This window comes from Taudactylus pleione, unplaced genomic scaffold (genome assembly GCF_031769625.1).
Source record: "Taudactylus pleione unplaced genomic scaffold, aTauple2 ptg001123l, whole genome shotgun sequence".
Taxonomy (NCBI): domain Eukaryota; kingdom Metazoa; phylum Chordata; class Amphibia; order Anura; family Myobatrachidae; genus Taudactylus; species Taudactylus pleione.
Genome location: NW_028285524.1, coordinates 4813132 through 4830122, shown reverse-complemented (window position 1 = coordinate 4830122; position 16991 = coordinate 4813132). Strand labels below are relative to the sequence as shown.

Sequence of the window (16991 nt, the reverse complement as noted above, 5' to 3'; positions counted from 1 at the left end):
AAACGGAGCATCTGGTAATACTGTAAAGGTGTAGCAAAGAGGTAAGCACTTTATTAAAGCACAAGGTTAGGCAGAGGGCGAAAACAAACATCGTATCTATCTCATTGCTAGAGGATACACTTTTAATCTCGATGGGGCCTGCAGTGATTTACAATGCAATCGTATGCTGACCCCTATGGCGCTGAAACAGATAAGAGCACAAGTCCCTTACTCAAAGACACAGCCATATATTTACCTCAATCTCTGTGCACCCCAGGCTGCTACCTTTCCGATGGGTGTACGTGATACTAACACTCTATGAGGCAGGTGCGCCTGCGGACACTGTTTTTTTAATGGCAGTCGCAAGGGTGAGAACGGCTAACTTGATGAAATGTGAAAGCGATATATTTCATTACTCCCCATACTGCAATGCCTTTCGTGATGAGAGTATGTTTTAAAGGGAAACATATATATGTGATAAAGAAAATAAAAAACACAGACATCATACCCAGTGTGCATAATGAATAGGGCCTAATTAAGTAGCCTGCACTCTGTCTGCATAGTCACCCACCACTGTTCAACACTCCACATTCTATGGTATAATCTGAAGTGGGCAGCTGGCCAAGTAGCAAAAAAAAGGAAGTATAATAATAATTAAACTATGTCTTTAGTGCTCAATGAAAACTAAAGCCCTAGACAAATGCCTCTGTAGCTTATATTATATTATTAGTGTTGTTATTATTATTATTGTTGGTTTGTGTCGCAGTGCCCCACAGCATCGGACAGTGGGAATAACAGCGCAAACATAAAACAGGGTAGAACAAATTAATGCAGATGTGGAAGAAAAGGTAGGGAGGGCCCTGCTTGTGAGAAGTAAGAAACACTATTGGGGAATGGGGTGCGGAGAATAGAACTAAGACAAGAGGAAGAGTGACTGTAGCTAGGGTGCAGCATTGTGCATACTGTACCTCCCAACATTGGGATAAATGGGTAAACTGCTCGCACCACAAACAAGGAAAGGGAGAGCGATTGTAAGTTACATTAGAAGCATGGTCACACCATATAGGACACGTCACGCTCCCAGGGAGGTAACTAGCGTCTGAGTAGCGTTCGGCTGTCCACACCCCCTGCCCTCTCCTAAAAATATTGCCTCACTCATCATTGGCCGGAGCACAACACCCTCCGCCTTGGTCATCAGATACATAACTCCCAACTTCACAGCAGTCAGGACAAAGGTTCTGGCTGGAGGGATGAGGGGACAGCCTCTAAATCGGGACAGTTGGGAAAAATACATGTGAATAGAATAGGTGGTAGTAGGATAAACTCTAGTAAAGAATTTTTTTTTCTGAATGTTTAAAGATTAAAAGGCTAAGGCGGAACTGAACATGGTGTATGGGAAATATGCCCTGCGTGACCTCTCCATAGCTCTCATCTAGGGCCGAGCAGAAGTGAGGGGGCTGTGGAGTGTTGTACTCCGACAGTCCCTCTTTTTATTTATGTCACTGTGTGTACACGCTTTTCATGGAAGCAGCCTGTGCAGTACTGGTTGGGACACCACTTACCAAACCACCATGCAGTAAATATTTTATCACTGAGAGGAGCTTCTAGAAATAATAAATATGGGGGATTGTTGGGATTGTAAAAGGGCGCTTCATAACTTTGACATCCGCTAGTGACCTATGTGGTCACATTGGTATTTATCCACCTTTGGCCTGTGCCCCCTTCGTATATATGGGGTGGTTTGCTGCAGATTACAATCTGTTATATGAAAGGTAGTGTCATAAAAGAAAATAATATTAATAACACACCGCCACCCATATCGATCAATAAAATAATAATAGCTAGTATGCAGAATGGTATCGCCTAACTCATGTATTATCTACATATGGATTTAATATTAATTAAATACATCATATTATCATTTGATTTGAATACATCGTACAGTACTTAAGTATGTATTTTCCTGACTAGCTAAGTTAAAGAGAAAATAAATGCTACTCTGACATAGGGCATATACTTTCTTAGAGGAAAAAAGTTTTCACTAAGGGATATATATACTGTATATACTATAGTGTTTTTAGAAATGGAGATGTTGCCCATAGCAACCAATCACATTCTAGCTATTATCTTCTAGAATGTGCTACATAAATGTTAAGTAGAATCTGATTGGTTGCTATGGGCAACATCTCCACTTCTAAAAACTCGCACTTTAGTAAATATACCCCACACATGCTTTCATTATATATAATACACACATGATACAGGGTAAGAGGTGTCACCATCATCGTGGGGCAAGGTGGCTGCTTTGAATGAAATGTAGACACAAACAAAATGTGCTTGTTTTAATCCAGAGGAATTTGACTTTTAGTGTTCCACATACAATCTCCCAAAATGTTTTTCTTCCACCTCAAATTCCCTTATAACTTAGTTCCACCCAGACTCCTCCACTTTTATACCCCTACCATACCACAGAGAATAAATTGATACCATTGTAGTCCCAGTTTTATTTATAATCTATAAATTCTGCTAAATTTGGATACAGAGTTTGCAATTTCAGTGCGGAATACAATTCCAAGGAATGACAAAGCATATACGGAACTCTAAGAGTCGTCTGTTGGAACTTTGCACCTTCCGTAGCCACCTGTTCTACTGTATCAAGAAATTTGATTTGCGCAACATTTCCACCTCAGCTTTTCCCATCCTTAATTAAAAGACGTTTTATTTTAGCCCACAGGACAATCAATTGACAAATCCTGCCATTCCTCAGGTAGACGTCAATGCAAAGGATTTGAGGATGGAATCCTGTCGATGATCACAGAACACACCTAGACAGAAAGCAAGGAGAAGCCGCAGGGGCGCACACAATGTCAGCGACGGGACAAAGAGGAGGTTCTGGGAAACGCAAACTGACAGACAGGCAGTCTGCTGCTGAACGGCAGGGGACATGAGAGGTGCAGATGTGGGTGGAAAGAGAAAAGATAACTGGGACAGAGACAAACTCGGGGTGAAGACAAAAAGAATGGGACAGTAGAGGGTGTTAAATATTTTTATCTTGTGACATGAGAGGAGATTTATCAAAGCTTGGAGAGAAATAAAGTGGAGAGAGATTAAGGGATCTGTGTACTAAGCCTTGGAGAGAGATAAATTGGATGAGAGATAAAGTACCAACCAATCAGCTCCTAACTGTCAATTTTCATACACAGCCTGTAAAGTGACAGTTAGGAGCTAATTGGTTGGTACTTTATCTCTGTCCACTTTCTCTCTCTCCAAGGCTGGGTATAAATAAGTACATAGACCCCTTAATCTCTCCTGTCATTTAATCAGAGCCCTTAAGGTTCCCCCACCCCAAAAAAACTACTTGACAGAGCTTGGTCCTCATCTTTGACCGTGGCTTATCTGGTATAAGCGTGTTTACTGAGGAGCAGAGGCTGTAAGACGGTCTCAGCAATAGGATGAATATGCTGTATTATGTCACAGGAATACAGTTCAACCCTTTACTGGAAATGTGAGGGTTAGTGAAAGCATATCGGCCAGTATCAATCACTTCCCCAAGTCACACTGGTGACACCCGATGTATAATAACTGCTGCTAGGAAGAGCTGTGACTTCTCTGCATCTCACATGGCTCTTTGCTTTTTGGATAAATTGAGCGTTTTTTTGCCTGGCAGATACATCACTGTTTTAATGCAATCGATACAGGAACGAAAGCTAGGACCGTTTGTGCTTACAGTGTCCCTCTGCAGGCAGCATCCACGGCTCGGAGGCTGTGTGGGCACTGAGAGAGGGGGGGATAAGTGTTCTTTCTCATGCATAATGTGGCAAGAAACAGCCCGTCCGGACACAAGGAACACTGGCAGCAATGTAGCAGCAGTACTCGGATGCTGCTGCCTCGTACATATATGGAAATCTCCAGTGATTTAAAATAAAGAATAACAGGAAGGGAAATTATATTAGTAAATGACAAGCAGAGTTTCATGCTGTAATATTGATAACCGTATTTTGCTTTTTAATTCTCCATATGTTCATATCCCCCATCCCTCAGCTGCACGGCAGGACTTTGTTGCAGCCTATAAGTGGGCCCTGGTGCTTTTATAATTTTCCATAAACAACCTGTTATTAGGCCAGAGGGCATGAGGGGAACTCTAATTTGCTTGCAGGAGCGTACCAGCACAGCTGTGCTTTTGTACAGTATGTCATTCATGGCTACCATTAACTCATCCCTACAATCATTCAATTCTTTTTTTTTTTTTTTTTTCAGTATGGCCTGCAATGCCATGAGGGACCTTGAGCTAGAAGGAATTGCATGTGTTAGTTTAATGAAAATAGGGCATTAAGGAAGATAAATATAAGATGGACTTTAGCATCTGTGTAAAATGTTTACAACTCCCCCTTCCGCTCCTCGTCCACATAGGGCATTAGCAATATCTCCCAGCAATATCTGCTGGACACTACTGGACCGGATGGTCATCAGTTGCCTTTTCCATTATCCAGTAGATTGATATGAAAACAGCACTGGAGATCTCTCTACCTTGGAAAGACATTTAGAAAACTTCCTTGGAGTGATGGACCTATACACCCACATTAGCAGCAATAATTAATCACATATAACTTGGAGCTCTATTGTCACAGGGCAGTATTGGAGTTCGCAAAGTAATCAGTTCCGAAAATCTTTACAGGCAAAGGATGATTAATGGTGGTGTTTAATTTTCTAGATTTGAGCAATTATAGATGGCCACTTTCTGCCTGCAAGTCTACTAAAAGCCGTAACTGCTGCAGAACCTCTTTAAAGCGTTGCAAGCAATTGCTGTGTTGGACATTCTTTGCTTATTGCATTTCAGTGCGCTTTTTCTATATACATCTGTGTTTCCTTTCTATGCTCATGTAAAGCATCAATAAAAATATTTAAAATAACAAATACTCTTCCTTTATAGTGCGGTGACTGACAGTTGTACTTAGAGATGCTAGAACAGCTGGTTCATTGCTCTGGCCGAACCGAGAACTGCATTTCCCCAGCCCTGCCTATATCTAAAATCCAAGTAGGACAAATGCTGATGGCCTGCTAGCTGTGCTACCAAGATCAATCTCTACCAGTCTGAGAATACCTCTAAGCTGCTATAGAAGCCAGACTCTCCACCGCCAGCCCCTCTCTCCTGGTTATGGGGTAACACAACCTCTATTCAAGAGGGTTATTAGATTTTCTGCAGTGCACTGAGAACATAAAACCCAGCGATAAAGTGATTAATGGAGCAATGCCTTGTGGGTCTCTTTAGCAAGGAACAGGTCAATGGAGTGATGCCCAACAGCATTATTGCAGGGAAAGCAGTTTAACCCTCTCAGGGTTTAGTGGTACATCTAACCATTACGAGATGATAATAAACCTAAGACATACAGGGTCCCAGATACCTTCACTAGCGATCTATACCTTCACAAAATTGACTTTGTATGCTATAAATAATACTCAAGCACTGGCGCACCAACATAATAAATATGTACATATCCGTGTCATCCTTTGTCACTGCTACAGACAATCATTTACTGTATATTACCACTGGAAACTATCCACTTTTACTTCCAGCAATGAGCACACTTACATTTCCTGTGCATCCCGTCTTCCTTCTAGACTAAAACATACAGCTTCCAGGATCACACAAACGTCTGGCTTGTGTTTGGGCTGTGGATAGAACAAGCTTACGAGGCTGTAAGTCATTTAAGTGCTTAGAATAATAAGAATAACTTACCCAAAGGGCAATATCAAAGGGGGCCCACTCCACCTTGGCACTGCCAATCAAATGTCCACAGCAGTGTTAGCCTTCATCACCAAAAAAAATGTAGAGATCCAGCGTTGTAGCCTGTGATGCTGCTGCTGCTGCCTGGTCCTTGATCTTTTTTTTTTTTTTGTTAGTTTCCCAGATGCCAGACTGAAAGTTCAGGAACTGCAGATGGAGCCGCACATCAGTCGCCTTGCTTCTCTCCCCATGTTATGTCCATGATAAACAAAATATCCACACAAAAAAAATAAGAACATAAAAAAAAAAAACAGACAACACAGAAATCCTTGGGACTAACAGCAAGGTGGATCTCCAGGTCAGAAGTCACCTAGGGACAGGGGATCATGTGCACAGCACCCCTGCACCTCCTGCCAGCCTGCAGATCTGTGTGCACTGGCTATATATCTTTGCATGTCCTGTGCTTGGTTAGATGTCAATCATCTTGTGCAATCTATGGAGCGCAGCATCCAATCTTTCTATAAGGTCACTCTGAACATTCTGCATTTTGTTTTGTTACAATGTATCAAGGTCTGTCTGCTTCCCATTGTCTTGCCATGGAGATGATCTGCTGCCAGTGATGTGATCTAGGCTGCTTCTGTGTTTATAGGAATTTATGTACCAGTGCCTCCCCCCCTTGTCTCCCCCCTTCCTCCTGATTCCTGGTATCCCTCTTTCCTCTGTCTCTCTCTCTCTCTCCCAGCTACTCAGTGTGTTACCTGCAGGATTCACAGGCACCAGTTCAGCACCAAGTCAGTGTGAGAACTCTCTCCCCCCCTTCCTTTCCCCCATTCCATGCCTGTCCCACCGCAGCCAATGGCACCACAAGGCACTCCTCCGCCACACGGCGATTGGCTAAACCCTTCCCTGGGGCGACACTTGATTGGATGACTTCAGGCTTCTGTGCATTAACGCCCTCAGTGCTGCTTTCTAGAGCATCAGTAGCTGAACAATATCTCCTACGGAATTGCAGCAGGGGGGAGTTAGGGCTGCAGCTGCCTAGATTTACAAATCTATTAAGTCTCTTATTTCCACTTAAAGTAGCTTGAGTTTGAAACCAATTGTTCTACCATCCCTGATCCTTAATGTAATAAGACACCCAGGAGGTGATACATCATGTAATAACAATACAGAGCAGCAATTTCTACTCAACACAGGTTGAATTGTAAAAAAAAAAAAAAAAAAGGGGACAGAGCAGTAAAGTGGAATTACAATTATTCCTGTAATACCCTTCTGGATGAAATATTGATGCAAAAACTCAGTTAGATGTGATCACAGTCTGTGCCATGTACAGAGATATTATACAGCAGTGACAGGCAATGGGCGGACGATTGTGTCCCCCAGCTCCTTCCTGCTTTGTTATACCTTATGATGCTTGTTTAAAAATGATGCTGATACATTATTACATATAAGTGTCTCTTCAATTAATTTGCCACTGAGATTTTGCTGGAGATGTACTAAGCTTTGGAGAGAGATAAAGTACCAACCATTCAGCTCCTAACTGCCATGTTACAGGCTATATTAACAAAAAAACAGTTAGCAACTGATTGGTTGGTACTTTATCTCTCGCCACTTTATCTCACTACAAAGCTTAGTTCATCTGCCCCTAAGGCTAATGTGCACCCCTTTTGAAGGTTAGAGGGCCGCCCAGTGCGGCCCCTGAAGTGTCTCTGGGTGCCTATTACTGTTATACAGTGTTTATTCGCTGGCTGAAGCCTCCTCCCTCAAGAGGTGGGAATGTGTTCCTAGGAGGCCAAATTTTGCTTTCCAAGGACATTTTAGAGAATGTTCTTGCTTTTCCGTGCTTTTATTCTCATAATCTGCATAATTGACTGAAACATGCTCAAACTATATAACTTCAATGATTATAGCCCATTTCAAGGATGTCTTGTGCAAGCCACAAAGAAAAAAAAAGCCTCACTTTTGCAATGAAAGGTACATTTTCCTTAACTCTTGGTATGTAAGTGCATTCTCTAACAGTATGCAAAATATTATTCATTCCATTCTAGCTGTTGAATTGCTGTAGTTTTATGGAAAAGTACTTAAGCTGGGAGGAAAGGAATAGACAATAAGCATTTCCTTTGGGTTTAAGACAGCTGCCTCCATTATGTAGCGTTTTCCTCTATTCTTCGTTGCTTTTCTGCATGGTAAACATGCATTTTTAAGATAATTATACTGCCCATCATGTAATGCCTCCAAATTGGGTTGTCTCCTTATTTTCTGCAAGCTGGTAATGGGCTGAGGACATTCTTATCATGGAGAAAATGTTGTCTCTCATTATAGCAATATGGTAAAAGATGCTTTAGCTGTGACATTATAATGCCTTGCGCATGGGTTAATTTAATGTCCTTTATAGTCAACAGAAAATATGAAATGATAATTATATTAACCCCCTTAATATACAGGATGAAGGAGAGAGTCCCTTTAATTTAGGAAGGGCACCTTGACACCCTGTCCTAAATGCCTGTCAGACCTCTTCATAGGAGTACTGTATGACCTGGATAAGGCTTGAAAAATCTAATTACATAAAAATAGACATTACATTCTTGTGTATGTTTATTGCTATTTAGAGTTCTAACTGCAGATAGATGCTCTCTACACAGGAGACAAAGGAAACAGACTCAGCAGTCGCCCTAGTAATCATTTAACTAGACTAAAGTTAGGTACACACTATACAATTATTAGGACAATTTGGTAATTATTGGGTGATGGGCCTGACCTAATGTATAGTGTGTAGGCATGAGCATTCAGCGTTCCGGCTATAAAATGGTTAAAAAACGTTCACAAACTCATTCCTGCGATCCGATTGGTTGGGCAATACATAAAATCTTGGCCTCAATCTCCCAATATCGAGCAATGTGTGTGTGTATTCTCGATAATCTGCCCATACTGTATTTCCTACGTTTTCCTGTGACTACATCATCATCCTGGTTGACGGACATAAGCAAAATCAGTGTGGTGTGGCCGGAAATCGGTAACTTCTAATAAATCCATACCTGGTGACCTTTCGGCTGCCCTATCCAGGATAGGGCAGCCAGGTCAGTACTGCGGGGCGGCGGCGAAGGTGGGTGGGTCAGGGGCGGTGGTGACACAATCACGTCATCGTAGTCGCACCCCCGCTATACAACGCCCCGAATACCAGTGTTGTGCAGTGGTGGGTGGAGCCACGATGACGTGATTCAATGCGTATTGCGTAATCGGCCGCCTGTGCCGCCCACTTCAGTCGAGAAGTTGGTGGCCATCACTGGTAGCCTGTGGGAGACTTGCCCACCTTTCCGGGCGGCCGGGAGCCTACTCAATGCAAATAATATCTACAATAATCAAGGACACAGTTCCAATCAAATTTAAAAATCTAAAATTGCTGAGCGTTCCTGGGAGGTGACTAAACAGACGCACAGAGATGGTCCGTCTTATGGACGTGTTATGGGAGTGTTTGCGTACATGGACATTCAATCGTTCACTTTGGAGGCCAAACTCAGACAGATAACCTGCTCCTGTCATAGGGCTGGTGCAAGTTTTAAATAGTGCAACCGATGGTGGCGTCTACAGGTGCTCAAGGCAGTATTACAGCATCTACCGACGCTCAAAGTGGGCATGTCAGTTCGTGCACATTCATATGTATGGAGGCATACTAGGGTAGGACTTTGTAGCAGACGGGTGAGTACCAGCTTATGCAGCCATGGCTGTCTCCATCTTTCAATCAGGCTCTATATGTCCTCCTGGTCAGTTAAGTTATCACACCTTTATACATAATCGGAACCTTTACTGAGACTGTAAATATACAATACAGACCCATTCTGACAAGTATTAAGTGCTGGATTAACAACAGGGAGGCCAAGGCGATCACCCCGGGGGTCCTACACGTGGGGGGCCCAAACACACAGCTACAGTGTGAGGGGCACTGTGGCATACAGTATATGAACTGGGCTTTCTGTGTGGCATAATGTGAAATGGTGGCACTATAGTGTGTTTAACACTTTTGGGTCCTGGGAGTAATTTACACATTATACTTTTTAGTTTTAATAAAATCACCAGCGTATCACAGTGACAGTGTTTGACACTACATGATAGTAAAGAATTCAGCAAATATCAAAAAGTGGGAGACAAAATATCACAAAGGGTAACATTCAGAGGATCCCACCAATCTCACATTAAAACATAGCAGTAACATGTAGTAAATTTTAAATTTTCTTACAGAAGTACAGAAAATCTGAGAATAAAACAATGGATTAGAGACATTTGTTAATAAAAAAAAAGAAAAGAAAGGAGAAAATGGGGAAAACCTAAGTTAACTCTAAAAACCAATAAGAAAAAGGAAAGAGTGGGAGGAGGAGGAGGAAGAAAGGAAGGATAGGGCAGTGCTGAGACACAGCAAGAGTATCACAGAGGGGCTCCTCGCAGAGAAGAGGTGTGGAAGTGAACCAAGGGTTCCATACTTGTTGGTATGTGGACAGAGAGTTGTTTAAAAGGGAGGTAATATATTCCATAAAGCAGTGGTTCCCAAACTTTTTTGAATCATGGCGCCCTAGAGTATCAGCATTGATTTCACGGCACCCTTAAGCCAAACGTTTGTTATTCTGAAATTCAGAAAAAAATTTGTAACATAGTAAAGTGAGGTAAATTGTGTTTAACTGTCATCCTTAGGCTCAGTTGTGTGGTGGTGGTGGACAGGTTTACGCTTATGTTTGTCCACATATTTACATTACATTGATCATAAATACTTTGATTTGGTACTGGACCACCAACCTGCGGCACCCCTGCAAGTGTCCCAAGGCACCCCAGGGTGCTACAGCACACAGTTTGGGAACCACTGCTATAGAGGAAACGTACCATAACCTGTTGACTAGAGCAGTTTTGGAGGGAGATTGAGGAGATTTCCAGTGCTTGGCTATTAGGAGTTTAGAGGCATTACCCATATGCACAATCAATTTATTCTCAAATTTTGATGCCGAACACAAGGGCTCATGAAGCAAAAGTACAAGCGGATCCATGGGTACAGCATAGGAGGTAACCGCTGACATTAAATTTACCGTCATAGACCAAAACTGTTGGATCACAGGGCAGTCCCACCAGATGTGGAAAAAAGAGCCCACCATACCACAGTTGCGCCAACATTGATCAGAAGAATGTGGATACAAATGATGTAACCTTTCACAAGTTAAGTACCAACAGGTATATACTTTGATAGATGTTTTTCTGATGCTGACACTGATGGAAGCTTTAGCAATCCGCTGTCGGATGCGGGACCATCCCTCATCATCCAATTGATGTTCAAACGGGGTAGGCCGGCGAAGATTCCTGGAATGGCATTGGGTTTGGACGAAATGGGTAAACTGTAAGTAGGGGTTATAAAGTGTGGAGGGGAGGTTATAGCATTCCTGAGAGTCTGGGTGGAACAAACTCTCCAGAAAATTGCAACAAGCGTGTAATCCCAGACAAAAGCCAAGGTGCAGCCCATCTAGTAGAAATGCCCTGAGGGAATAGAGGATGTTTCCAAATAGGTGTTAAGGGAGATGGGTAGTATGTGAGTGAGAAATGTCTATTAATTGCGTCCCATGTCGACAGTGTAAATTGGATATAAGGGTGAGTGTAGGCCAAGGCCGGTCTGTGAATATGCAGTAACCAGGGGAGAAAGTCTACACCAAAATCTGGGGACGAAGCACTTTCGATATCGACCCATTTCTTTGTACCAGGGGGAGAGTGCCACGAGATGATATGACTCAACTGGGTGGCATAGTATTAATTCTGCAGCAAAGGAAGGCCTAAATTGCCAATATACATAGACTTGGACAAAGTCAAACGGCTCAACCGTGGTTTTTTACCCCCCACCCCAGATAAACTTCCCAAACAAAGTTTGCAGTGATTGTAGTATATGCATAGGGACTCGTACAGGAAGTGTTTGGAATATATTAAAAATTCTAGAGAGTGCGTTCATTTTCACTGCGTTTAGCCTACCTACCCAAGATATGTACAATGGGTTCCAGGTCGATATGTCCTGCTGAAACCTCCGAAGGGGGGGTATAGTTTGCATGATATATGAGAATACTGTTTGGTGATATAGATTCTTAAATATCGAATCTTTGCAGGACGCCATTGAAATTTATAGGTGTATTCCCTGCCAGCCCTAATATGACGCAGGACATGCAGGGAGAGCGCTTCAGACTTTTCTTCATTAACCTTGCAACCTGAAAAAGCACCAAATTGGTGCAGTTCCTAAAACAAGGACGGGAGAGACACAATCGGGTTGGACAGCGTGAGAAGCACATCATCAACAAATAGTGATATCTTATACTGAAGGATCTCCTAGGACACTCCAGTGATATTAGGATTAGCTCTAATGTGTGCAGCTAACGGTTCGATACAAAGTGCAAAAAGCAGAGGCGAGAGAGGGCATGCCTGCCTAGTCCATTTCCCAACCTGAACACTTCCGAGCAAATACCGTTAGATGTAATCATAGAGAATGGATTTTGATAGAGCGAACGGACAGCACGTAGAAAACGATCACAGAAGCCAAATGCTTCCAAGATGTAGAACAAGAATGGGCAGGAAACCCGGTCGAACGCTTTCTCTGCATCAGTCGCCAGAATCACCGAAGGTAACTGGGAGCGTTTGATACTGTGGATAAGATCAATAGTTCTACGAGTATTGTCCAGTCCCTGGCGATGAGGTATAAAACCTACTTGATCCAAATCAATTAATACAGGTCAAATTTCATTGAGTCTATTCGCCAAAATCTTGGCAAATACTTTGATGTCCATATTCAAGAGGGAAATGGGTCTAAAGTTAGAGCACAAGGTATGGTCCTTGTCAGGCTTAGGAATGACAATGATTTTGGATTTGGTAGAAGGATGAAAAAAAATGATGGAGCTCTAAAAATAAGCTATGGAAAAAACCAGACTGACCTGAATTTGTAACATACACTGTCGCTAAGGTGATGTCTCTTCCACTGAAGTGACCCCTCAGCATAAGGAAACGGCCATTCTCATCATGGAGTGAATCAAGCAGCGTAAAAGGAACATAATTACGAATCAGGATCTCCATCCGACAACGCTTGGACCTATGGTTCGACTAGTGAGCTGTTGGGAACCGTCGAGTAAACAACGAGGGATGGCCCGTCTGCTTAAAATGTGTCTCCTGCAAGAAATCAATGTCAGAAGAGTGGGATTGGACATAGGAAAACAACATAGAGTGCTTCTATGGAGTATTGAGGCCCCTGGCGTTCAGCGTCAAGACAGAGAGTGACATGGTAAAAAGAAAAGAGAGGTAAATACAGGCTGGAGAGAGAGAATGAGAAAAATGACAGGGAAGAGAAGGGTAGGGTGTGAGAAAAATAAACCCACATGGGTAGCTAAGGAAGGTGTCTATCAGAGACAGTATAGAAACACACAAAAAATAAGGGGGAGGCATGGACAGATAAAAGAACCAAGATATAGAGAGACGCTTCCTGAGCCTTAAAATATAGCAGAATGTAGCAAGTACAGTACAAACATATTAAACAACGTAGAACAGTCAAACAGTAGTATAATAAGAATTACGAAATGTAAAGGTTAAACAGGCGGTACCCAAATGAGGGATTCCCAGGTGTATGGGGGTACATAGCCTACATAACATGGCAAAAAAGGGAGGCATAATCAGTGGCAGAACCACCAAGCCCCACAGGCATCAACACAACATAACGAGGTATGTATAGATCATAACATTTCAGGTAATTGGGTCGTCTTCTCCAATAATCGAAGAAGGGCCAGGAGGCACAGATTCCACTGTTGGAGCAGTTCTTTGCCTTCGTCTGGGGATCAGATAACATGTTGACGACCTCCAATCTCCACAAAAAGACAGAAAGGAAATACCCAACAATATTTGTAATCATGTTCTCGGAGGGCAAGAGTAACTTCCCTGTGATCCCTACGTTTGGCTATGGTAATAGGGGAAAGATCTTGAAAAATTGAAGTTTTGATCCTTCAAAGGTTATGGAAGCAGCATTATGGTTCATAGAAAGAATTTGTTCCTTAGTACGAAAGGACAGGAAATGTAGGACCACATGGGGCGTGGGGCACGGTGTGCACTCTCAATGGCTATATCTGAAAGGGACAAGGAAGGCACCATTGATACAAAAAGATGAGTGAAATAAGAGGAGAGTTGTAGGCTCAAATGATTCTGATATATTCCGGAATCGGAGGGTATTGCGTCGTTCTCTGTTTTCGAGATCCTCATTCTTCTCCTTCAAAAAATCAAGTTCACGGCTAAGATATTCCAAATCTCTGCAGGTTTCAGACTGGAAGGTAGAATGCTGGGAGGTGGTAGCTTATAATGCTGTAGTGCATTTATCAAGAGCAGCCCTGCTTCAATTCACCTACCAGCTTGTGGAGATCAGCGGTAAGGGTGTTATTAAGAGTCACAAGTAGAGATCTGAGGTCAGAGTTATCTTTTTAGTAGCCGATGCTTCCTCTTGGTCCATGTCAGAGTCAGTAGAGTGGCAGGGGGAAGCAGATTGAAAGTTGGTGGACCCCAATTTATCCTGTATGCTAAAATGATGTGTGATTTCGGCTTGAGCCCCTTTCCTGCCCCTGGGCTGAGTTTTATTCATAGCGGTGAAAAGACAATGATGTGTTCCAATAATACAGCTAATGAAGGGTAAACTTGCTAGGAGAAAGAAGATCAGGAAGTGACACTCAGTGATTAGCAAGGCATTGCTATGGTGGAATCAACACACATAAAAAAAACTACACAGTGGTACTGTTGTGGGATTCTGGGTTATCTCACCCTTGCAACGGAACCAGAGAAGAATGTATCAGTAAGAGTGGAGTGGTGGGGGTATAGTGTCCAGCAGAGAGGTGAACCCCAAATATGGAACAAATAGGTGGGTGTTGTCCATGAGTTAGAGCCCAGATGCTGCCGACAGGGAAAAATAACTATGCTCCGGGAGAAAGTAAATTGTGAAGTGCACAGTACCTGGAATGGAGAAGGGAGTCTTGATGGGTCCCATTGTGGAAGGCAGCAAGCAGCAGCTCAGCTAGACAGAGATAGCTACTGTAATTCAGAGCCGCAATCAAGGGATCAGTGGGCACAAAATCCTAGCTGACTGGCACTGCAGGTTCTTGAGGACGTTGAGAAGATGAATAACTGAATCTGGGACAATAAGGTTGCAGCCCCCGGCGGCAGTAAGGTGGGAGACCACGTTGAACAGCTGCCACTGGTCAGGTCAGTGGGGACACAGCCAGCGGGTGGATGCAGGAGCTCACTGGAGACAGCAGCAGAGTCACGAAGCCTCCGTGCACATCGGGAAAGAAGGCTTCCTTTGCGGGCCGGCACCTCAGTCCGCGGCTGTGTGATACTGTGAAGGCCGCCGTGTGCAGGAGCTACGATCCAGGAAGCAGGGGGAACAGATAAATGGCCGCAGACCCCGCAACCTCCTAGAGCTATTAGCCAGCTCCACGGGTCAAAGCAGCTGGGAAGGGGCATTATAAACAGGCACTTTTGGGGGTATAGGTACCACAGCTCTGGAGAGACACGTCCGCATTGGCTGACAGCTAAGTCACGCCCCTCATAGTGACAGTTTTATTGGTAGAGCCCCACAATTTAGTTGCCCTGAGGTCCCCACAACCTTAATCCGGCCCTGTAGCTATTATAATTTTTTATTATTATTTATAAATGTTATTATAGAGCAGATGGAGTTTTAGTGGCTAATGTACAATACAGAATACATTCTATTGATTTGCATACAGCACAAGTACCCATTCTAATTGCTAGCATTTAATACAGACATCTATTAGCTAGTATGAAATATATAAATCAAATTCCCATTATAGTGGCTAGTATATAGTATAGACCCCGAGTATCTAATATACAATAAATACTCCAATTCTGGCAGTTATGGAGACCACAATTTTATTGTCTATGATATAAACCAGACCCCAGTGAGCTGCTGTTTCCTGTACTACCTTCCCACTTGCCAGTATCTGTCTGCTATTTGCTAATGATGGTGGCCTTTATTGCCCATAACACAGACAGGCAGCAGTAAAAAGAAAACACAAAGACTTTGAAGCCCAAAAGAGCATTAGAGAGTCCAGCAAAGTAGCATTCTATATCTAATATAGTATATTGTCACCTACATTTGTTTTACTGGTCCCTAGCATTGGCCAACTTATTGATACTCTTTGGTCACACATTGGTGGCTCCCAGTTACTCCCAGGATTCCCACCATAGATGGAAAAAGATAATGAGCTGAATAGGATAAACTATGAGCTGGCTCTAGAGAACTAAATACTGTAACTGATATCCGCTAGTAAGAAAACAAGTAGAGTATCTTGAAATAAACTTTATTGATTAATATCCTAATAAGTGTCACTGACTGCTTTCTCAAGTGTCAATGAAAAAGAGTATGTGGCTAGGATTGCTGTGTAATTCAAAGGTCACACAAGTTTACGTTGTGTTTCCTACAGACATCTCATAGATTGGTTGGGTCATATGGTCCATGGCTTCATTGCAATTGGTTCTTATGTGCAGATTTTAAGTTTTCAGTCATTGAACATTGTTGGGAATAAAGCTTATTACAGTGTATTACTATATGCTCATCACCAGCCCTGGCCTACACGGTGCACCCGAAAGGGAGCATTCTATGTCAGGCAGGGTGTCTGGCATTTGTGTAGGCAGATAGCACAGTCCACGGCTGCTGCCTGGTTTAAGTATTTTATTGTCCTTCTTTTAAAAAAGCTATGCACTACCTTCATCCTTCCCCCTTGTCTTGTTTTTAAGGTAGGGTTTGTGCTGCCTATTGCTACAGTGCACGGCCCCCAACTTCCTCACTGGTGGCACCTCCCACTCATACACCACATAAGGATTCCCTTTGTCCACACTAGGGCTGCACTGTGTGGTGCTAACCTTTAAGAGATGTATACTTTCACATGCTCCAATTCTGTGTGAATCCTACTTGGCTTTATCTGCGCTGCATTACATAATCTGAAGCAAGTGAACTTACATGAAATAGCTGCAGCCCATCTTACTCATCCCCTCTAGCATAGTGAGCAGTAATAGGTGAGTGGGGTGAAGAGAATAATGATTATAGTTGAAGGAAGTCAATGATAAGAATAAGGTGGTTAGTTATGATGATTGGATTAGGTTATGAGGTGAAGGAGTTAATGACCTTAATGCCTTTACGATGAAGGAGTTCTTTTGATGAGACTGAGGGGCCTATTCATCAAACGATAAATGGCCCGGTAACCATGCGGAGTTTGCTGCCGAGAACAAGAGC

General features: G+C 42.9%; 1 protein-coding gene across 2 annotated transcripts in view; it reads right to left on the bottom strand.

The window, feature by feature from the left end:
• BRINP2 (BMP/retinoic acid inducible neural specific 2) overlaps positions 1–6428 on the bottom strand; it is a 289957-nt gene extending 283529 nt beyond the window's left edge. For both annotated transcript variants that reach the window (XM_088461919.1, XM_088461920.1), the window contains exon 1: positions 5717–6428. The gene's annotated coding sequence lies outside the window, so the exon portion shown is untranslated. The remainder of the gene's footprint in view (positions 1–5716) is intronic.
• Positions 6429–16991: the final 10563 nt, after the last annotated feature.